Source organism: Bos javanicus, chromosome X, assembly GCF_032452875.1.
Source record: "Bos javanicus breed banteng chromosome X, ARS-OSU_banteng_1.0, whole genome shotgun sequence".
Classification (NCBI taxonomy): Eukaryota; Metazoa; Chordata; class Mammalia; order Artiodactyla; family Bovidae; genus Bos; species Bos javanicus.
In genome coordinates this window covers 32853682-32877343 of record NC_083897.1, presented here as the reverse complement: position 1 = coordinate 32877343, position 23662 = coordinate 32853682, and the positions used below count along the sequence as shown (strand labels likewise).

The following is a 23662-nucleotide window of genomic DNA, read 5'->3' as shown; positions in this document are numbered from 1 at the left end:
GATCTGCAGAGCATGGGCAGGCATGGGGGCCGGGGAGTTGAGGGCTGCAGTGGGGGCCAGGGGTGGGGGAAGCCAAACCCGGGACTGTGCCTATCTGTGCTGGGAGAGGACCAGAGCCCGGCCACTGGGCTGTGAAGCCAGGGGACCCACCCTCCCTCCTCAGTGCTCCAAGAGTGTTGAGACTCTCTGTCTTGGAACTCACCTTGTACCTCTCTTCTGCTGTCCTGCCCTCCTTCCTGACCTCCCCACAGACTGCATGTGATGACCAGGTCCTCCGGGTCACCACCCCCTGTCAGCAGACCACGTGGTGATGGATGGAAAGAGCCAGCCCTCTGTGACCCTCCCCTCTGTGTCAGCAGGCTTGGCTGTTGCTTGGGCACGTGAGGCTGAGGTCCCGCCTAGGGCTGTGAGCTTGGAGGCCTCTGTGTCACGCTCTTGGTCTTTGTGGTTCTGTGTTCTGCAGCCACGTGAGGCCGTGGGAGCCCTGGGAGCCCTGGGAGATGAAGTTCGGCTGTCTGTCCTTCCGACAGCCTTATGCGGAATTAGTCTTAAGTGGTGTCAAGACCCTGGAAACTCGGTGCCGGCCTATGCTATGCAGACCAAGCAATGTACCCTGGCCGTCCACATCAGGCACCTGCAATGAGAGGACATGTCCTGGCGGGAGCTGTTGGAGCAGAGGCTGGGGATGAGCCCCACCTGGATCCGAGCCTTGCTGCGGGATGGGGACCAGTTCAGCTGCAGAGTGACCATGGGCAAGTGAGGATCGTGGGGCAAGCGCCCTTCCCCGTGCTGCCTAGACAGCCCCCGGCACTTCCCTGGATCTCAGCTGGGTTGTGCTCATTTGTTTTCTGTTGAACCAGTTTGTGGGGGTGGGGTGGGCTAGGGTTTCTTCAGAGGGGCAGCAAGGGTGCGTGGCCTGGGAGATGGTGGCACAAGTTGCCTGACCACCACTCTGGGCCTCAGTCCCGGTTGTGCTCTGAGGCAAAGGTGGGTCCAGGTCTGCACGTGGCACTTGTCTGTGTGTGTGTGTGTGCGTGTGTCCATATGTGTGTGTGTGTGTGCCCGGCAGAGACCATGACAGGCAGCATGACACCCAGCCTGGGTTCCCCAGCCCCACTACCTGCAGCTGGGCCTGAGCAAGTCCCCTGACTCCCCAGGGGTGAGGCCCCACAGCAGCACCTCTCTGCTGGTGAGTCGAATGGGGACCTGATGCCCACAGGCTCCCCACTGGGGCCCTCCTACTCTGTCCCTGCAGCCTGCAGTGGGCAGCCTGAGAGCTGCCCGTGGCCTGGTGGGTTCATGGAGCACCAGGCCTCTCCCTTTCATTTCGCTCCGTCCCTCGATTGGCCTCGTCCCGAATTCCCTTTGCTGAGGTGAGCCCATCTGAAAGGCTCAGACAGAGGACCCAGTTCACCCCGGGTCCCCTCTGTGATATGGTCTTAGTCTCTAGCAGGAATGACTTTGAATCACCTTGCTCTCCTTCTGTGTCCTGTCTTTGCACACAGGTATTGTTGACGTTGGGGACACTTTGCTGTGCCCATAAAACCTAGGACCCATTGAGGTGGAGGAGCTGGAGAATCAAGCCCTGCTACCCAACTTGCAACAGAAGTACCTGACTGTGCTCGCCGACCCCCGCTGGCTGCTGCAGCCTGTCCCGGGGAGGGCCAGGAAAGACATCTTCCAGGTAGATACCCTCAAGCACCTGATCCCCTTTGTGGGGGAGGCCTGTCCAGGCTGGGCTGTCGAGGGGAGGGTGACAGAGAGACCAGCTCATGGTGACACCGTCCAGTCACAGCTGTGCCCTGTACGTGCCCGTCTGGTTTGGTCTGATTCGGCCCCGCCCTGGGGTGTGCTGCCCACTTGGTGGGGGTTCGGGGTCTGGTACTCCTCTCATGCGGTTTTGCTCTTGACTCAGGGAGAGTCTGTGGGACTTTGACCTTTATGAAAAGATGGCATCGCCACTCGTTTTGGCCCTGCTGGGTCTGGGTGCTTGAGAGAAATGTGTTGTTAGGAAACCGGTTAGTGTTTTTCCCTCTGTGCTCTGGTCCAAACTCCCTGTTTTGGAACAGTGTCCAGAGGGTGATGGGGGAGCTCGGGGGCTGGGCTGAGCATCGGCAGGCAGAGAGGCCCGCAGGCCCAGAAACAGGCAGCAGTCTGTCCTTGCAGGCGACCCTTGTCCTGCTGTAAAGTGTCCCTTGGCTCACAAAGCATGTGTGTTGGACATGGTGCCTGGCGGCCGCACGTCCAAAGACAGGCTCCTAAATACAGTTGTGAGGGCAGAGCGACAAGGGCTGGTGTTCACCTTGTGGAAACTTTGTACTTGTCTTTGGGTTTGGGGTCATGTGTTTTCAAGGCCCTTGGCAGTGGCATGACCATGTTTTCCAGTGAACCTCTTGGGAAGGCCCCTGGATCAGGAGCTAGAGACACTCAGCTGCTGATCAGAAACTTGTGGCATCATTGGGGGACTCATAAGGAGCCTTTTTTGCTTTAGGGTGAATGACTCATGGGAGGTGACACCCCAAAGGTCAGGAACCTGGCTGGGCTGTCTACTGAGTGGCAGCCCAGGTCAAGGTGTCAGCAGACATTGGCTCTCATGAGGGCTGTGGAGAGAGTCTGTCCCATCTTTCCCCCTCCTCACTTCTGGGGCTTTGCTGGCCATGGTGTGCATGTCTGGGCTTGGAGAGATCCTCTTTTCTCTTCATCGTGAGTTCTCCCATGTGCCTCTCTGTCTCTCAGTGTGTCCTATGTATGGGGACAGCCATCGTGTTAGAGGAGGGTCCATCCTAATCAGCTCACTTGATCTCCATCAGCTCTGTGAAGACCTTTTCTTTGTCTGTAAGGTCATACCAAGGTACTTGGGATTGAGACTCCAGGACTTGAGGGACATGATGTGACTCCTCACACCCTACAAAAGTTCTTAGGCAGGAACACACTGGAATGTTTCATGGATGGAAGGATGGCCTTCATGGCTACCAGGGGGAAATTAGGGGCGAGGAGAGCAGGCCACCAGGATAGGAGCCTGATCACGTGGTGCCTCGTGGGCCTGTGAGAACTGTGGCTCTGTTGTGCTCGGGGAAGGAAAGGCCCAGGAGGCCCTGGGCTGGGTTCCTCTGGGACCTTGTCCCCATCCTCATAGCCACGTGAAATGGAGCCTCCTTGTGAGGTGCTGAGACCCTGCTGAGGTTCAGGCCTATGGCTCTGGTCCTCCCCTCCCCCCTCCAGTAAACAGGGACCCTTCCTCCAGGTACAAGGAAAAAAGTGAGGACGGAGGTGTGTGTGCTCAGGTCCCCTGCAGTCATGGGCTATCATTCTATCCCTCGGTGCCTCCTCAGCAGTCGAATGAGGTGACAGTAACCTAATGGGTTATTTGGTCCAGGGTGGCCCCAGGGCCAAGGCCAGACAGGTTAAAATGGATCTGCCCTCAACAGCCCTGGGCTAAGATGGGGGATTTGCAGAGCATGGGCAGAGATGGGGCTGGGAGCTGAGGGGTCTTTGTCAGCTGTGGCTTGGGACACTCGTGTGGTGTACACACAAGCCCTCATGATGTCTAAGGCCTGCCTTTCTCAGCCTTGCTTTCTTGTCCCTGTGCTTGGCATCCCCACTCTGGTGTCCCCAGTTCAGAGACCTTCCAGCTGCTCTTCTTCCTCTCTGAGGCTGGGGAGACCTGGAGCCTCGGGGTTCTGCCCATGTTATCTGCCCTCCCATATCAGAGAAGGCTCTTGTAGCGTCCTTATCCCAGTGGGCACTGGGGCCATTCAGTCAAACACTCCATCTCTGAGGCCATTCAGTCAAACACTCCATCTCTCCTGCTCAGAGAGGAGCTGGTCAGCCTGGCAGGTTCAGCCTGCTGGTCAGCCTGGCAGTTGGGCAGGAGGCCCCATGGCAGCAGCAGGGACAGGGCACCACCCTCAGGCAGGAGGCCCTGGGACTGGACAGAGATGCAGGCCCCTGGCAGAGTCAGTTCCCAGCAAACCCCAGAGAAGCCCCACAGTGCTTCTGATTCCCCTTGTCCCCTTCCTTCCATGGGCCTGATTTTGTCACCTCAGAGGCATCGTGTAGCACTGAGAAGAGGAAGGCAGGAAGGTAGGGCCACAGCCTGGGGTGGACAGGCAGGGTGGGGGCTCAATTCTCCAGAGGAATTGAGATCAGGGCTCTGAGCCCACCCAAGCCCAGTCCTGGGAAGATGCCCAAGGGCTGTAGCCTCAGTTCTTCATCTGGGAGGCGAGTGGGTGTGAGGAGCCCCGTGTGTTGGGCTGCAGGATACATGTGAGGGATGACACAGAGCTCAAGGCCTGGCGGCTGTTAGCCCTGTGATGACGAGGCAGGAATTTCTCACACTGTTGCCCCCAGACACTCCTCCACTAGGTGGAGTTGACTGCTTTGTGGTCCAGGACAGGTCAGAGGATATGCACCTCAATAGGATGTTTCATAAATAAAACTAAGAAACTTTTCTAGTTAGACCATAGTGGAACATAGTGTTAGTCACTCAGTCATGTCTGGTTCTGCAACTCCATAGACTGTAGCCTGCCAGGCTCCTCTGTCCATGGAATTCTCCAGGCAAGAATACTTGAGTGGGTTGCCATTCTCTTCTCCAGGGGGATCTTCCTGACCCAGGAATTGAACCCAGCTCTCCCACAATACAAGCAGTTTCTTCATTGTTTGAGCTACCCAGTAACCCCATTTCCAGTTAGAGGACCTGTGAAATTTGGGTGTGGAGGAGTGTTCCAGCAGGACCCAAGCTGCTCTCGGAAATAGAAGCAGGAACCACTCTTTGCCTGTGTCCCAGCTGTTCTTCCATCCCAACCCTTATTTTCATCATTGCAGTGCCAATAAATGCCGAGTCTTTGATTACAATGCCCAGTGAAAATCAAGATAATTAAAAGCTAGTTAACACCTTGAGACCTGGGTCCCTGGGACCAGGAAAGAGAGGGTCAGCCCATGGATTTCTGGGCATCATTTCAAGGGAATGTGACAGGAGTTCTGCAGGATTTCTAGCAGATACTGGGTAGAAAACACCTACTCCATCCCTGTGGTCAGCAGAAATGCGAGAAGAGCCAGGACCCCTTCCATCCTGCCCCAGAAACAGATCTCTCTGGGGTTTATCTAAGATCCAAAGGGACACCTTATAGCAATGTCTCATTTCCCCTCACTCCCACGACGAACCTCATGTGACCGTGGCTCTCAGACCATTGCTCCAGGTGTGGGGCTGTCCTGCTTCTCCCAGTGTCCCCACTGCTAACACAGGGCTTTTCATGGAGCAAAGGCTCCATAAAGGTCTTCAGAATAAATGAGCCAGTGAGCAGGGGCTGCTTGACTCAGATTACTTGCCACTTCCTTTGATAATCCGGGCAAATCCAAATGAACAGAGATCCCTTAGTTGTACAAAATGACACACAACAAGTATAAGAAGCAAAAATTCAGTACTATCACTTTTTATTTTCTAATTCTTCCACCAACTATGTCACTGCTAAATAAATGCACATTTCCAAAATCATTCTAATTCTAATTCCATGTTATCTTGTGCAGGACCACAAAATAAAATGGAAGCGTTCCCAATCTCTTTTACAAAAGAGAAAAAACTCTTGTTCTTGAACTGGCTGGGTACAAACACACGGTGATCAATGTCACTGACACAGTTAGATACTGGGATGCATCGTCTTCTATAAAAATGAATAACATTTGAAAAATTCCTCAAGAAAAGAGAGATGAGTCTCCGTGTCATTGTAGAGAACAGGAACACAAAGATGCCACACACTGGGTTCCCCCAGTGGACCCGGGCTCTCACTGCTGAGAAGGCTGACCGCCCCCTCTTCAATCACAGAGGGAAGGATCACCTCCCTTCCTGCACCCCCCAGGACAAGCTGCTGGATGTGGGCCTGGAAGGAGCCTGGCTGCTGCTCTGGCTCAGAGTCGCCATTCCTCCTCCCTCGCAGCCTCTGCAGAGGGGGTGGAAGGAGCTGGGACCCCTTCAACCGACTCTGTCCAGATACTCCAGGACTTTAAACTTGCTGGTCTCTGCATAGGCCCAGGAAGCCCACAGGAACTTGTATCGAGCAGGGCCGTTGTCAGGCACCTACCGGTATTCCAGGTACCCCTCCCGCACCCACACTTGGGTCAGCAGCTCCCTGGGATCCCCATACATGTAGTGCTCCCTCCCAGGACACCCCCATCCTGCTGAATGCTTCCCAGACCTCCTCCTCAGGGGCACGGTTGTCTTCCACAGTGATCAGGCACAGGATCACCACCAGGAGGCCGGCCTTGGGCAACCCCTGCCCATCCCTCAGCATCTCATTGAGGGTGAGGCCCAAGGTGGGGACCAGGATATAGGTCTGCTCACTCTGATCCACCTCCTTCATCTCCAAACCAAAGACCAGCTGCAGGTACTCTGAGGCTTGACCGAGGACCACCAGGAAGTAGTCCTGGTGATCTTGGAGGACACTATTCAGCACTTCTGCCTTTGTGATCGGCTCCTTGGCAAGATACTTGCTGAGCAGGAATCACACCAGCTCTTTCTTCTTCACCCATAGTGCATCTTGGAGCAAGGACTTTGCATCTTCCTGGTCACGTGAGGTGTCTGGCACTTCATCTTGTCTGCTGAGGCCATGGTCTTCAGACTGGCTCCCAAGATTGGCAGCCATGGCAGTGGGAGAGGGGCAGACACCTAGAGGGCTCTGGGGGAAACTGGTTGTTGCAGTAGCAGCCACCTCCTCCAGGGTGCCCCAGACTGGGAGACAGGGAGAGGAGGAAGCTGCATCTCTTTCCTTCATCTGCTCCTCCTCCTCCTCACCCCAAGTGAACTTTGCCACCATCAGACCCTCATCCTCTCTTGGATCCTGAAAGACTCTCCCAGGCTGGCAAAGCTCATGCATCCCAGGCATGATGACCAGGGTCGAACTGCAGACAGGAGTGAGGCAGGGGGACAGATGGGGACCCCAGGTCTGCAGGAGAGGGGGGTTGTGAGTGGCCTCATATGAGAAACCCAGCCTGGGCGGTCTGACTCAGGCCACTTACAGGTCTCCTCTTGAGAGGTGCTCTCAGGCCTCATAGAGGAGCTCCTCCAGATTGGCCTGACGCCTGGCTACCCGAAGGAGGATGGGAGGTGGCCCCCCAGGTTGCAGTCAGCACAGAGTGAGGTTCTGGGTCTGACGTGCTGTGGGAATTAGGACCTTGTGGGCTCTCCTCTGTGCTGGGATGGGAAGCCCCTGGTGCACACTCAGGACACCGTCCTCACCTTGACTCCTGGCACTGCCTGGACCTCCTCTGGTCTCTGACCTGTGGACACGGGCCACAGACCTCCGCCTTCACCTCTTGGTTCCTGGAGCTCCTGTATCAAAAATGGAGGGGGCACCTAGGGGGTAGACTGTGGCACAGACTTGAGCCTTCTGTGCTGGTAAAAGGGGTGAACTCTGCGAGGTCCCCCAGTTATGGGGTGGCTGGTCCCCTCTGGACTCCCTTGTATTGCCCACTGTTCCCCTGGCATGGCCTGGTCCCTCCCCTTTGGGGGCCTGCAGGGAAACTCAGAACAAGACCTGAGTCTGAACAGAAAGCACTGAGGGCCCCCACGTGTGGTGTCACCTGTCCAGGGCCTTCGGCAGGTCCTAGGCTGGGAAATGCTCAGTGCTCACCTCCTCCTCACATTCCTCCTGGCCTCCTAACACTGACCCCAGAGGTGGGAGGGAGGTCTACTCAATACTGCTTCAGGGTCTCGAGAGTCCATCCTCTGCAGATCTGAAGCTTCCACCCTCTGCCCTAACACCTCACCTCCTGAAGTTCTGTGGAATAAATGAACCAGTGAGAAGGGGGCTTATTAATCTCATCAATTTTCTCCTAGTTTCTTAAATAACAACCTGGCAAAATCCAAGTAAACAGATGCAGATTAGCCGTAGAAAAGGACAGTCAAAACCTATAAGAAGTGAGAATTCACTACAACTGTTTTTTATTTTCCAATTTTTCCACTAACTATATACTGCTAAGTAAGTTCACATATCCAAAATATTTGTAATTCCAATTCTTTATGATCTTGCTCAGGGTCACAAAATAAAATAGGAGAGTTCCCAATCTCTTTTACAAAACAGCAAAACTCTGGTCCTTAAACTGGCTAAGTACAAATACATGTGGGATCAATGTAATTCACAAAGTTAGATACTGAAGTTTATTAAGGCTTAAGCTGAAAAAACACATTTGAAAAATTCCTAAAAAACAGAGATGATTTTCCATGTCATCACAGAGAAAAGGAACACAAAGCTACACACCGGGTTCCCCCAAGTGGCCCAGGCCATCACTACTGAGAAGGCTGACCGCTCCCTCTTCAATCACAGAGGGAAGGATCAGCTTGGCTACTTTTATGGGTCAGGGCTCCTATTCCTCCTCCCTCACAGCCTCTGCAGATGGGGGTGGGAAGGCCCTGGAAAACCTTTGGTTGTCTCTGAGCGGATACTCCATGACTTCCTACTTGCTGGTCTCTGCATAGGCCCAGGGACCCTACAGAAACTCGTGTCAAGCAGGGTCGTTGTCAGGCACCTGCCAGTACTCCAGGTACCCCTCCCACACCCACACTTGGGTCAGCAGCTCTCTGGTATCACAAAAGACACAGTGCTCCCTCCCAACAAACATCCCCATTTGCTAAGTGCTCCCCAGACCTCCTCCTCAGGGGCACGGTCTCCATTCCACATGATCAGGCTGAGGACCAGCACCAGGAGGCAAGCCTTGGGCATGCTCTGCCCACCGCTCGGCATTGCATCGCAGGTGAGGCCGAGGGTGGGGACCATGATGTAGATGTGCTCCGTGGGGTCCACCTCCTTCAGTTCCATGCCACAGACCGGCTGCAGGCTCTCCGAGGCTTGGCTGAAGACCACCGACAACTGTTCCTGGTTATCCCTGAGGACCTTCTTCAGCATTTCCATCTGGGAGGTCAGCTCCTTGGCTCGATACTTGAGGAGCAGGAACGTCACCATGTTCCTGTCACCATCTCATTAAGAGTTTCCTGGGGCAAGGCCTCCACAAGGGTGGAGCAGGAGATAGAGGGGATGAGGCCAAGGCAGATGCAGCCTTCCCCGCCTCAGTCCCCAAGAGCTGCACCTCTTCCGGGCCCTGGGCCTCACCTGGGTCCTGAAGGTTTTCCTCAGGCTTGCTTGGCTTGCTCAGCTCACTCATCTTGACCATGAGCATGATGCCTGGGATCAAACCACAGACAGAAGTGAGGCAGGGGGACAGATGGGGACCACCTGCCTGGAGGAGAGAGGGGGTGTGAGCAGCCTCGGCTGAGAAACGCACCCTGGGCGGTCTGACACAGGCCACTTACAGGTCTCCCCTTTAGGGGTGCTCTCAGATCTCACAGGGGCGTGCCTCCAGAGTGGCCAGCCCCCTGGCTACCTGAAGGAGGAAGTGAGGTGGCTCACCAGGGTGCAGTCAACACAGCTTGAGATTTCCAGTGTGACAAGTTGTGGGAATTAGGCCCTTGTGGGTTCCCCTCTGTTCTGGGATGGGGAGCCCCTGGTGCATACTCAGGCCACCCTCCTCACCTTGACTCCTGGCACTGCCTGGACCTCCTCTATTCTCTGACCTCTGGACATGGTCCTCAGACCTCTGCCTTTGCCTCCTGGTTCCTGGATCCCCTGTGAGAGAAATGGAGGGGCACCTCAGGGGTATCCTGTGGCACAGCCCTGAGCCTTCTGGGATGGTACGAGGAGTGGACTCTGTGAGGTCCCCCCAGTTGTGTGGTGGGAGGTCCCCTCAGGGTTCCCTTGTAGTGTTCACCTTTATCCTGGCACGACCTGGTCCCACCCCTCTGGGAGCCTGCATGGAAACTCAGAACAAGACCAGAGTCTGAACAGAAAGCACTAAGGGTCTCCACATGTGGCCACACTGCCCACGGCCTCCTGCGGGTCCTCAGTTCCTCCTCACGTCCTGCCTGGCCTCCCAGCACTGAGCACAGGGGCAGGGGTCTGCTCGGTCCTCCCTGAGGGTCCTCACCTAAACTCCTTCAAAGCCTAAGAATCTCCCCTCCAATCCGCCCCTTATGCCAAGTCTTCAATGTCTCTGAGACCCCGAGCTCATGCCCCCACGAGAGTCGCCCCCGACTGACAGCAGGTGCCGGGACCTGTGGGATTCCCTGTGTCCTCCCTCAAGGTCCTCATCTTGAGCCCTGGCAGGTCTGGGGATGCCCCTTGTGTTGACCGGAGGCAGGGTCCTCACACCAAGGCCATCACTTCACTGGGATCCCTCAGGGGGAGTCTGCAGACACGACATCAGGGCTCCATGCCCAGGGCTTCCCAAGCTGAGATGATGCCCCAGAATTCCTCAACCCTCCTCCTGCTCTTCACTTTGACTCTCAGCAGGTCTGAGCACCACCCTCTGTCCCTGACCTTGCTCCCCTTAGAACCAGGCCCTCCCCAGCCAGGACCCCGAGAGGCAAGCAGGAGTAGGGGGCTCACTCCCACAACCCTTCCAGGGTCTCCCAGGGCTGACAGCAATGATGACCTGGATTGTTGTGGGGTCCCAGAGCCCCCCTCAGGGTTCTAGCTGACTCCTAGCACAGCTGGGTTTCTTCACTCTGCTGACCTGAACCCGGGCACCTGACCCAGGCCCTCACTTCACTCCCATCAGGATCAGTGACATTACATCTGGATGCCAGGCCCTATGGTCCCCCAGGGCTATCAGGAGGGCCACACATGCATCCCCTGGGGACCCTCAGCCTCCTCTAGTCCTCATCTCAAGTCTCCACAAGACGTGGGCCCCTCCCTCTGCCCACCTGAGACTGCGCCCCAAAGACCAAGCCTCTGACTCCCTGAGTTCACTGAGGAAGTGAGGGGGTGTGGGGTCTCAGCCTGACAGCCCAAACTGGGACCCACAGGAGTCTCAGTCAGGGTGGAGTTGTATTATATAGGATCCTCTGTTCCAGGGTGACTGGACCCCTCGTCCTCTCTCAGGAGGGGGCCTCTTTAAGCCTTGAGAGAAGGCTGGTGTCCTAGCTCAGATGCTGGATGGGGGCTACTCAGCCCATGACCATGGGGGAGCTGAGGGAGCCACTCGCCTTCCCATGGGGGCCCCTCAGTGTCACCAGACTTCAGAAACTTTTGTATAAATGATGTTGTTTTAGTTGAAGAGGGTGAGCAGCGGCAGGTGAGTTAGCAAGAACTCAGCAGCCTGTAGATGGCCTTGGCTGCTCACAGTAACTTCACATGCCTCCTCTCTGGGGTATCCCCAGGGTCATTTCCTGGTGGCTCTCTTCCACTGGTCTGCATGGATGCCCCCTCCCATGGGCCCTTCATGGGCAGAGTTGGCAGAGGGGCTTTCGGGGTTCAAGAACTCGTGAGTTGTGGGTTCTAAGTCCCCACTGGTCAGGCAAATTTAGACTCTTCCCACAGAAAGGAGAGACATTCAGGGGTAGGGTGGGTGGCTGACCTGCCCTGCCCCTGGGGCCCCTGAAGGCCAAGGGCTCAGCCTCACTGCAGTTCAGCCCAGCCCCCATGATGGCCTGGCCACCCCCAGCATCCCCCCAAAACCCCCCATAGGACTGCTTAGAGGCCAGAGGTGCTGCCTGAGCAAGGCTTGGGCATCCCCAGGTTTGCTGAGGGTGGGGTCATGCAGAGCTCGTTACCTGGGGGGTTTGCATGGGGCCTTGGAAGGTCCCCTGGCCAGGACCTTAGACCCTGGAGATGGGGACCATCCCTCTCTTTCCAGAGGCTCAGCAGATGGCTGAACACCTTGCTGCCCAGTCACAGGCCTTGCTTGTGTGGTTGGGCGTGGACAAGACCCAGGCTGTGGTGTCTCATCAGCCTCCCCTGCCAATTTGTAGCTCAATCCAATCTAGTGCCTTTCCTCATGACAGTGCCCACGGAGTCCCAGGTGGTTCCTCCTGCAGAGAGCTGGCACTCCAGAGCACTGCCAGCTTTGCTCACCTTGTTTCCATCATCCAGAAATCAGCTTCTTTCAGCCTCCCTACCTCATCTGTTTGGCCATGGCACCTCCCTTTGTGAAGGGACAGAGCATGGGAGCCCAGGGGCCACTGAGGACCTAAAATGAGCACTGGGCTGAGGGAGGCTTGGGCAGAGCTGGTGGGAAATGTGTTGGCCATGGATCACTGGCTCCTCAGGATCTGCCCGGTTGAGCCTCCAGGGTCACCCTTATCTAGTTGGAGCACTTGTGAGGCAGGGCCTGTCTCTGAGACACCCTGTCTGGTTGAATTGTATTTCCACTCTCCTAGACACTGTTGCCTGTGTGGTCCTGGGGAGAGAACTAATTCTGTGCCTCTGGAGCCACCTGGCCTCTCCTCTGGTGACCCGGGCATGCGTGGGGCTCAAGACAGTTTCACTGTCCAGGGCCAGCCCATCAAGGCCATGCTCCCTCCCTACACTCCTGTGTGACCTTAGGCTGCCGCCTCTGCCTGGCCCAGGAGGACGCGTGCTTAGCCACTTTACTCCACAGACATCAGTCAAAATCTACTGAGGACTGAGCATTGTACCACATGGGTCTCTTTTGATGTCAGGCAGCCTTGACTTTGTAAATAAAAGGTGCCTTTTGTGACAAGCAGATGACTTGAGATTGCAATCTGAACAGTTTCACTTTCTCTATAGGTTTACAGGTAAGCATGTGCAACACATACTGAGGTTTCTGGGAATGTGGTTTTTAAATAGCAGCATCTGCGTGTGATTCCAGGTTAAGAGGCATATGGAAGTCAAGGCAAAATGACAAATGAAAACTTCTCAAAAGGTAAGGTGTTCCCCAGGCAGCGAACCTTCATAAGGGGCTGTGTTTTGTCTCAAAAGTGAACAGCCTGGTCGGGCATCACAGCAGCTCGGTGCTGGGGCTGACAGAGCCCTGGCCTTCACCACCCCAAGTCCTTTCTCAGGGGCCTCCTGTGCCTGCACCAGACTTCCAACAAGGGAGACCTGGCCTTCCAGTTCCAGTGGACTGGTGTGTGAGCTCTCCCCTCTCCTGACCTCGGAGCTCTTGTCTCTGCAGTGCAACCCTGGAGGGCTATTTGCTATGATCCTCAGGACAAACTCTTTTAAGAGAAAGCACGTTATAAACTGGACACCCCAGCGAGCAGAGGGTGCTGAGGTGTGACACCCTCAGAGTGCTCAGATGAAAAAGGAAAAGAAAGAGAAACAAGAAAATGTCACCAGATGCAGGCCCTGCCATGAAGCCAAACCTCAGGCCTGGTGTCCAGACACCAGCAAGCCCCCAGACTGAACACCCGCAGGCCTCGGGCAGGGACCACGGGCTCCAGCCCTGTACCTCTCAGGAAAGGAAGGGCTCTTTTGGGGCCCCGGACAAAGGGAGGCGTAATTTCTCCTCATTTGTCAAGTGAGGAGCATGCTGGACAGTGTCTCTGTGCCCATTGGGCCACTCTGCCAGGCTCTTGTCCAGCCTTTGAGAGGTCTTTTCAATGAGCGGGTACAGGGTGTCTGCGAGACTTACCCAGCTGTGTATGAGGTGCCCGCATTGTGCCGGGGGTGGGTGGCCATCTGTCTTGTCTTCACAAGCGAGCAGCTGCCTGAGGGGACTCAAATGCTCAGCCAGGCCCAGGATGGAGGTGCTGCAGATGTGTGCTGGATGGGAAATACCTCATGTTTTCAGCCTCTTTATTGCCCTGTAGTGTTCTGACCACAGGGCCACCTCTATCTGTCTGAATAGGATGCATGTTTGGGGTCCTTTGGGGGCACACCTGAAGGGGTTGGATGCGGGGAGCCGGTGAGGCATTCCACTCATGAAAAAGGTCATGAGGAAGGAGGCTCGGCATACGCAAAGGCGGGATCGAGCCTCAGGAGTCCCCCGGATATTCTCGAGCATTTTCCCCCAAAAAACCAGAGTCTGCCTACTTTATTGCTTTGTGCTCTCACCTCTGACTTTACTGGGGGCTGTCCCCTACCACCATCTCTCTCTCTCTCTGTCAAAGAGTTAACTTACAGCTCCAATTAATAAAGTTCCTGGGCAATTAGGAGTGTTTGAATCCAAACCCCTCAGATGGCTCTCTAACTCGCCTGACAAGTTTACCCGGACTCCTGCAGCTATGCATACGATTGTTTACAGTCTCCTAGCCTCCAGAAGCACGGGAAGCTTAAGATATTCAAATAGCTTAGAGCCTCTCAGAGAGTTAAAAACTGTCAGAATAAACTAGTAAAGGATTTCATTGATGAGTCAATGCTTGTTGCCAAGTTTTCACATCCCCTGAATTGTATCCTTGAATGTGTATTAATTAATAGTTGGTATATAGTAAAAAATAAGTAGTGGCCTTGGTGTTAGTAACTTTAGACCCTTAAGGTAATAAATTCTTTCCTTTGTTGTAAACCCATTACACATCCGCCCTATAGGAATGCAATTTTATCTTCGGAAGATGGTGCCAAACCTTAAAATAATTACTCTTAGAGAAAATAAGTCTTTGTTGATAAGTCCTTGTCAAGAGTCATAAAATGTTAGTAGGCCTTCTGGCCAAAAGATGATGTAAATCACCTAAACCATTTGTATACGATAAATTTGCAGGAAAGAAACCTTGGTTTTTGATAAGAATCAAAGACTGCTGACTTTGCATCCCCTATTATCCTCTATGTGTAACTTAGGGTATAAAAGCCCCAGTTAAAAATAAAGCTACGGGCCTTGCTCACCAACGCTTGGTCTCCCCATGTCATTCTTTCTTTTAACTTCCAGCTGAGTCTCCATCTGGAGTGCGGAACCCACCACGCTTACTAATTATGCCTGGGCTTCTAAGACCCACTCGAGAAGGTGTCTAGGGTGAGGCACCTTCCGCTATTCGAGAGGGTGCCTGTGGCCTACGTAAGTGGTGCAAACTTCTTGTCTTGAAGTTTTATTGGTCTCCCGCGTAAACCAAGCTACTCAGCTTCTTTTCTCCACTGAATTTTCCTACTGAGCTATCCTCATTCTATTGTTCTCTATATCTCTAATTAGCATATAAATAGTCGCCGACGCCGTCTCCCCTTCGAATACCCTGGATCAGCCGGGGCTGGTCCTCGGCAGTTGGGGATTATGGGAAAGAATGGCTGGAGATTATGGGAAAGAGGGGCTGCCTGAGAAGTAGTAGAAGGGGTTCTGGGCCTGAGCAGTCAAGGTCAGGTTGGGGTCTGACCCGGCAGCCATGACTGGCATCCACATGGTGCACAGAGGCACCAGTGTGGCCACTGGGAGCTGCCCAGAGGGTAGGCTGAAGATCTGGGTAGGCACAGTGGTGGGGCCCACCACCAGCATGGGAGGAACCATCTGATCAGGAGGCCAGGTGAAGCAGAGCCTTGGGCCCTCAATGGGCAGGGCCACCACCTCAGGACAGGGATTAGAGAGACTGGAGCCTCTGTGCCCTTGGGCTGCCAGGTGTCAGGACCCATCGAGTTGGGTGGGACCACTTTCTCTGGACCAGCAGCAAGGGAGCATAGGTCCTGGCCAGGGCGGTGATAGGGGCGAGTTCCAGGTGGCTGTGGTCCCCTGGGCACCCTCAGGGCAGGGTGACAGGCCAGCCTGTGGCTGTGTGGTTCTGGGTGCAGGAAGGACACCCAGGGCTGCTGGCCTGCCCTTCACCTGCCGAGATGCAGACTTAACGCCCACTCTCCTCTTAATCTTCCCCAGGAGGTGTGGGCTGTCTCTCTTAAACAGGGGACTGCAGCAGAACTGTAACTTGGCTTCACTGAGAGAGAGAGAGAGAGAATAGCAAAGTCTGAGTCTCAAAAGGCTTACTGAAACCAGCACCCTCCTGGCTAGGCCCCTGGGTGCCCTCACCCAGTCATCTTCAGGCCACTTTGGAGAATGCAGGACCCTGTCCCACAGGAGGCAGTGCCCCAGCTTGCCCATCCTCGGGACTCACTAACTCACCATGGTCTCTCGCCCTTGGAAAATGACAGAGTGGCCCAAGAGTATCCGCACAAGGCCCAGAGAGGGGACTTGGCATTTGCAGTGGGCAGACTGCAGAAGCTTCTCTGCTTTCTGTGCAGGTGTCGACCCCTGACCTGCACTTCCTTGGCTGACCAGGACACTTCCCAGGAAAGGACCTGTGCTTCCCTGCACTAAACTTCTGCTCCACAGCTATGGGAGTCATGTGCTTAGTCAGTCATGTCTGACTCTTTGCGACCCCATGGATAATAGTCTGCCAGGCTCCTCTGTCCATGGGGATTCTCCTGGCAAGAATACTGGAGTGGGTTGCCATGCCCCCCTCCAGGAGACCTTCCCAACACAGGAATCAACCCCAGGTCTCCCATATTGCACGTGGATTCTTTCTGGTCTGAGCCACGAGGGAGTCATGGGAGCACAGAAGGAGGACAGGCTGCTGTCCTCTGGGCTCCGCAACCTGCCATGTCCACACCAGGTAGGCCTTGCTCTGCATATCATGGTCCCAGGCATGCAGGAGGGGGCGGTCTCCCTGGGCCTTCATGCACAGTGTGGCTCCCTTTCCTATGACCGCCATCCACGGGACCTCTGTCCCACTCTGTGTCCAGGCCATGAGAGCTGCCATTCTGCTCTGGGGCCTGATGCTCTAGCATCAAAGAGGCGGCCATGCAGGACAGCCCACATTGGTGGCCCACCCCACTAATGCCCCTCACCCCAACTCTGGTCCTGGGGTTGAGGATCTTCCCGAGATTTCCAGAATCAGAAATGCCTCTGACCTTGAGGAGTCAGCCAGCTGGGGCCCAGGAGCCTGGCCCAGTGGGTGAGAGAGAGGGCTTGTGTGAGGAGATGCCAAGGTGGGCACTGCTGCCCTGCTGATCCCCAGCTGATGCCCAGCTGCCTGCCTCACCCACTCTGAGCCTCTGCTTCCCCACACAGGTAATCCTAGGGGCACCTGCCTCATGGGAAGACTCGGGGGAGGTACAGGAGGTGGCAAGGTTCCTGACGTGTAAGTCTGCCATGTGGTTATGGGGAAGCGTGCTGTGTCTCACAGCAAGTCTGCATCTAAGGTGCATAAGCACTGATCTCCCGGTGGACATTGGCTCCATGCTGGAAGCCTCCTGTCACAAGTGAGGGGTGGGCTTCTTTGTTGATTCTTGCAAACTGGGGGCTGAAACACCATCTGAATTAAATGTTTATAGACACAGCTCAGGTGAGCTAGATAGCATTGCCCGGTGTCCCCATAGCCAGAAGCCCTACTCAGTGCCCTCCCATGTGACCCAGGGATGCCTCAGACCCCTGAAAAGGTGAGTTCCATTTTAGACTCCCTGGGACTCAGCAAACACTCTTGGCTGCCTCCTCAGCTGTCAGGATTGTGGCAGGGCACTCCCTGCCAATGGCTGAATCCCCTGCCACCCCCCTCCTCGTCTTCCTCTCTGTGTGTTCTGGTTGCCCTTGCATACTCCTGTGAGATGCTCACCTACCCCTGCTCCCTTTGGCCGTCCATGGCAGCTTGAGGTTCCCTTTTGTTCTGGCCGAGATAACTCCCAGCATCCTGATCCAGAAAACTACCAGAGTTCATCAATGAATTCAGTGAAGCTGCAGTATAAAAAATTGATATATAAAAATCTATTTGCATTTATGTACACTAACAGCAACCAGAAGAAAGAGAACTTCAGGATATTATCCCATTTGCCATTAAATAATTCCATTTAATTGCATCAAAAAGAATAAACTACCTAGAAATAAACCTACCGAAGGAGGCAAAAGACCTGTACTTGGAAAGCTGCAAGATATTGACGAGAGTAATTGAAGACAGCACAACAAGATGGAAAACTATACCCTGTTCTTGGACTGCAGGAATCAATTTTGTAAGTGACTATACTACTCAAGGCCATCTACAGATTAAATGTAATCTCTATCAGATTACCAATGGCATTCTTTCACAGAACTAGAAATTTGTATGGACACAATAGACCCCAAATAGCCAAAACCATCTTGGGGAAAAAAAACAAAGCTGGAGAGACTTCCCTGGTGGTCAAGTGGCTAAGACTCCATGCTCTCAGTGTAGGGGCACCCGGTTTGGTCCCTGATCAGAGAACTAGATCCCACATGCAGCAACTAAGGGTTACCATGCTGCAACTGAGATTCACATGCCACAACTTAGAGTTCATATGCTACAGCTGAAGACCCTGCATGCTGTATCTAAAGAGATCCCATGTGTTGAAACTGAGGATTCTGAATGCCACACCTGAGGATCCCACATGCCTCAATGAATATCAAAGATCCCATGTGCTGGAACAAAGACCAGACACTGTCCATAAAGGAAAAAGAGAAAAAGAATGGAGCTGGAGGAATCAAGCTTCTTGACCTTAGACTATACTACAAAGCTATAGTAATCAAAACAGTATGGTACTGGCACAAAAACATACCTACAGATCAAGGAAATAGGATAGAAATCATAGAAACATGCTTATGAACCTATGGCCAATTAATCTACAACAAACAGGCAAGAATACAGTATGCAGTGGAGAAAAGAGAGTCTCTCCAGTAAGCAGTTTGGGAAAACTGGATAGCTGCATGTAAAAGAATGAAATTAGAACATTATCTAACAGTATATACAAAAACAAACTCAAAATGGATTTAAGACCTACACATAAGGTTGAATATGTAAAACTTCTGGATGAAAGCACGGGGAGAACACTCTTTAACATAAATCACAACAGCATTATTTTTGGATCTATCTCTTAAAATCGAGGAAATAAAAGCAAAAATAAACAAATGGTCTTCCCAGGTGGCACTACTGGTAAAGAATTTTCCTGCTAATGCAGAAGACATAAGAGATGAAGGTTCAACCCCTGGGTCAGGAAGATACCCTGGAAAATGGCACAGCAACCCCCTCCAGTATTCTTGCCCAGAGAATTCCATGAAACTTGGCGGGCTACATTTCATTGGGTTGCAAAAAGTCAGACATGACTGAAGCGACTTAGCATAGCACAGGGACCTAATTAAACCTAAAAGCTCTTGCACAGCAAAAGAAACCACTGAAAAATGGAAAGAAACTACTGAATAAGAGAAAATATTTCAAATGACTGATTTGGGGTTAATATCCAACATATATAAATAGCTCAAAAACACAATGTCAGAAAAGCAAATCACTTTAAAAATGGGGAGAAAAACTGAATAGAAACTTTTCCAAAGTAGATATACAGATGGCTAACAGGCACATGAAAAGATGCTCAACATCACTAACCCATCAAGGAAATGCAAATCAAAATCACAATGAGATGTCACCTCATACCTATGATAATGGCTATCATCAAAAAGAGCACAAATAACAAATGGTAGCAAGGATGTGGCAAAAAGGGAATCTTTGTGCACTGTTGGTGGGAATGTAAATTGGTGCAGTCACTGTGGAAAATAGTAGGGACGTTTCTCAGAAAACTGAAATTGAGCTATGTGACCCAGCAATTCCATTCCTGGGTATATATCTGATAAAAACAAAAACACTAGTTAGAAAAGGTACATGCACCCCAATGTTCATGGTAGAATTATTTACAATTGTCAAGATATGGAAGCAATCTAAGTGTCCATCAATGAATGAATGGATAAATAAGGTGTGGCACACACACATACAGACATATGTATACATAATGGAATACTACACAGCCATAAAAATGAATGACATTTTGCCATTTGCAGCAACATGGATGGACTTGGAGGGCAATAAGCTAAGTTGAATGAGTCATACAGAGAAAGACAAATACTGTATGATCTCACTTAGATGTTGAATTTAAAAAATAAAACAGACTAATAACCTCAGATATGCAGATGACAGCACCCTTATGGCAGAAAACAAACAAGAACTAAAGAGCCTCTTGATGGAGGTAAAAGAGGAGTATGAAAAAGCTGGCTTAAAATTCAAGATTCAAAAAATTAAGATCATGGCATCTGGTCTCATCACTTCATGGCAAATAGATGCGGAAACAATCGAAACAGTGACAGACTTTATTTTCTTGGGCTCCAAAATCACTGCAGATGGTGACTGCAGCCATGAAATTAAAAGACGCTTGCTCCTTGGAAGAAAAACTATGACCAACCTAGACAGCATATTAAAAAGCAGAGACATTGCTTTGCTGACAAAGGTCCGACTAGTCAAAGCTATGGTTTTTCAAGTAGTCATGTATGGATGTGAGAGTTGGACTGTAAAGAAGGCTGAGCACTGAAGAACTGATGCTTTAGAACTGTGGTGTTGGAGAAGATGTGGTGTTGGAGAAGAGTCCCTTGGACTGCAAGGAAATTCAACTAGTCCATCCTAAAGGAAATCAGTCCTGAATATTTATTGGAAGGACTGATGCTAAAGCTGAAACTCCAATACGTTGGCTGCTACTGCTGCTGCTGCTAAGTCGCTTCAGTCGTGTCCGACTCTGTGCAACCCCATAGACGGCAGCCCACCAGGCTCCCCCGTCCCTGGGATTCTCCAGGCAAGAACACTAGAATGGGTTGCCATTTCCTTCTCCAATGCATGAAAGTGAAAAGTGAAAGTGAAGTCGCTCAGTCGTGTCAGACTCTTAGTGACCCCGTGGACTGCAGCCTACCAGGCTCCTCCATCCATGGGATTTTCCAGGCAATAGTACTGGAGTGGGGTGCCACTGCCTTCTCTGAATACGTTGGCTACTGATGCAAAGAACTGACTCATTCGAAAAGACCCTGATGTTGGGAAAGATTGAAGGCAGGAGAAGGGGAGGACAAAAGGTGAGATGGTTGGATGGCATCACCAACTCAATAGGCATGAGTTTGAGCAAGTTCTGGGAGATGGTGAAGGACTGGAAAGCCTGCCATTCTGCAGTCCATGGGGTCACAAAGAGTCGGACAGGACTGAGCAACTGAACAACAACTGAATATTAACAGATAAGTAGCTGACTCAGACACAGAGAACAAACTAATGGTTACCAGTTGGGAAAGGGAAGGCGGAAGGGGCAAGATAGGAATAGGGGAACAAGAGGTACAAATGATTATGTATAAAATAAGCCCCAAGGATATATTGCAAAACATGGGGAATATATCCAATATTTTGTAATAGCTATAAATGGAATATAACCTTTAAAGTTGTAAATCACTATATTGTACGTCTGTAACATATAGTTCTGTATAGCCACTATACTTCAATTAAAAAAATGAGTTTTCTCAATTGGTTCTGTGGTTTCTAGAATTAGCTCTGTAATCTGATTAGGGTTAAAGGTGCTAATGACTCTGTAGTAAAGACAGCATTGATAGTCTATGGCAATACATATATGCAAAATATCTGCTTTGGATATGCCTGATGAACCACTTAAAAGAAGTTCTGGGTGCAAGGTGTTCTGTGACTGTGTATATGATACTTTTGAACATTTTTATAACACCAATAGGTATAATGAGCTTTCTGGTAGCTCCCAATGTAGTTGGAAAGAGTGGTTAAAGAAAAGGAGTAGCTCAGTTTACAGTTAAAGACGTAAAAGATTCTATGTGTATCCATAAGGAGACACTTATCTCCTGTAGATACAGGGTTAAGATTGCTAAGGATCATATGCAAATGCACATCCTGCAACTGGTTGAATTAGACTAGAAGTTAAATTCTGCCACTAAGGTGTTTCCTTTTAAGATGAGGGCACTGACTTGGAAAGAATGGGATTCTGTACACTGTGATAGAGCTGTGTGGGAAGACCCTGATGAAGCTGGGGACACTGAGCCCATCAAGTCTGGTGAGTTATCCTTGCCAGGAGAAGTATCCTCCCCACTTTCAGTTAGAAGCAGCCTCTTGACCCCCAGTGGGATCAGCCTCCCCACATAACGCTAGATCAGGCCAAAATGATTCACTAAGCATACATTCTGCATTTAGTATTGCAACTCAGGGAGTGATAAAGGGCTTTTATTAGTTTGGTAGGCTGAACTATGGACCAAAAGTTGGCCCACAGTGAGTGAGCTGGAAATGTCAGCCCTGCCTTGGTTTAATACAGAGGAAGGCATTCAGAGGTTTACAGAGATTTGACCATTAGTGTGGATTTGTCATTTAAGACCTACTCATTCATACTGGGAGAATCCTGAAGACATACATTTCCCAAGACTGTGAGGGGAGCCCTAGCACCCTTGAAGAACTCTGTGATTGCTCTTCTCTGCAGGCCAGAACTCACAGTAGGAACTGCAGTCACTGAACTGGGAAACCTAAATACAGTGGAGTATTTAGATCCCCAGATGGCAGGAGCCAAGTGGGAGCACACAACCACCAAGGGCCAGGTGGGCCTGGTTACAGTAATGGAGAGAAGAGTCAAAGCACAATCACAACAGGCTGACTTGGGCAGCTCTATGGGTTTATCTAGTTGCTCATGATCTTCCTAGAAGTAAAAGAGTTAGGAAGCCCAATAAGTTCTTACTTGGTCTGTATAAGCAGAGATGTCACAGGTCAAATGATCAAAAGTCTACTCTGAATCACAAAAACAGAGAGTCGCAGCTCTTTGATCAATTTCCAGACTTGAGCCATTAAAACTCTCAGAAGAAAATGCAGAGGTACATTTTTATGATGTTGGATTTCACCAATGGATTCGTAGATGTGACACCAAAGGCATGAAAAGCAAAATGAAAAAAGACAATGTAGGTGAACCTCAAAAACATCATCCTAGGTGAAGGAAGCCAGCCACCAAAGACCACATATTATGATTCCATTTATATGAAATATCCAGAATAGGGAAATCTACAGATAAGGAAAGAGAATTAATGGTTACCTAAGGCTGGAGGCTTCCCACATGGCACAGTGGAAGACACGGGTTCGATTCCTGGCTTGGGAAGATCCCCTGGAGAAGGATATGGCTACCCACTCCAGTATTCTTGCCTGGGAAATCCTGTGGACAGGAGGGCCTGGCAGGCTGCAGCCCACGGGGTTGCAAAGAGTCAGACATGACTGAGTGACTGAACACACACACACACAAGGCTGGGGTGGGCCAGGGGGAGGTGGTGGTGGATACAGTGTCTGTGAATGTTCATCCACTTGGGTTCTTACTGGTGTGCTAGATATTTTCTAAAACGGATTGTGGTTATGCTTGTCTGACTCTCCAAACACATTAACAATGACTGCATTTTACACTTTAAATGGACAAATTTTGTGCTATATGAATTTGTATCAATAGACATATTTCAAAGAATATTTTAGAAGAAGTAGAATATCTAAATAAAACTTAAAAGACAGGATTTCGGGGACGTCTCTGGTTGTTCAATGGTTAGGAATCTGCCTGCCACAGTGGGGAACACGGGTTTGATCTCTGGTCTTGGAAGATTTAACGTGCCATGGAGCAACTACTGAAGCCCATGAACCCTAGAGCCCGTGCTCTGAAACAAGAGAGTACTCTCCACTAGCTGCCACTAGAGAAAGCCTGTGTGCAGCAACAAAGACTGAGCATGGCCACAAATACAAGAAATAAATTTTTTTTAAAGTAAGAATTTTGAATTATTATATAAAAATTCTTTCCACAAAGAAAAGCCCAAGTTCAGATGGCTTTAATTTTGAATTCTACCAAACAGTAAAAGAATGAACACTGATCCTCACACTGTACCAAAATGTTAAAGAGAGGGGAAACACTTTACACAGCCAGTATTATATGCCAAACTGAATAAAGTCATCACAAGGAAAGACAACAATAGACCATGACAAATGTACAAAATGCTCAACAATATGCTATTAAACTGGATCCTGCACCACATAAGAGGGATGATACACCGTAGTCAAGTTGGGTTTATCCCAGATATGCAGCTGTTTTAACATGTGAAAGTCAATTAATGTCATGTATAATATTAATAGAAGAAA

General features: G+C 51.3%; 2 pseudogenes; one reads left to right on the top strand and one right to left on the bottom strand.

Annotated features, from left to right (window-relative positions):
* Positions 1 to 500: 500 nt before the first annotated feature.
* LOC133242543 (protein EOLA1-like) lies at positions 501 to 1936 on the top strand (annotated as a pseudogene).
* A 6138-nt stretch (positions 1937 to 8074) lies between these two features.
* On the bottom strand, positions 8075 to 9153 carry LOC133242152 (melanoma-associated antigen 8-like; annotated as a pseudogene).
* Positions 9154 to 23662: the final 14509 nt, after the last annotated feature.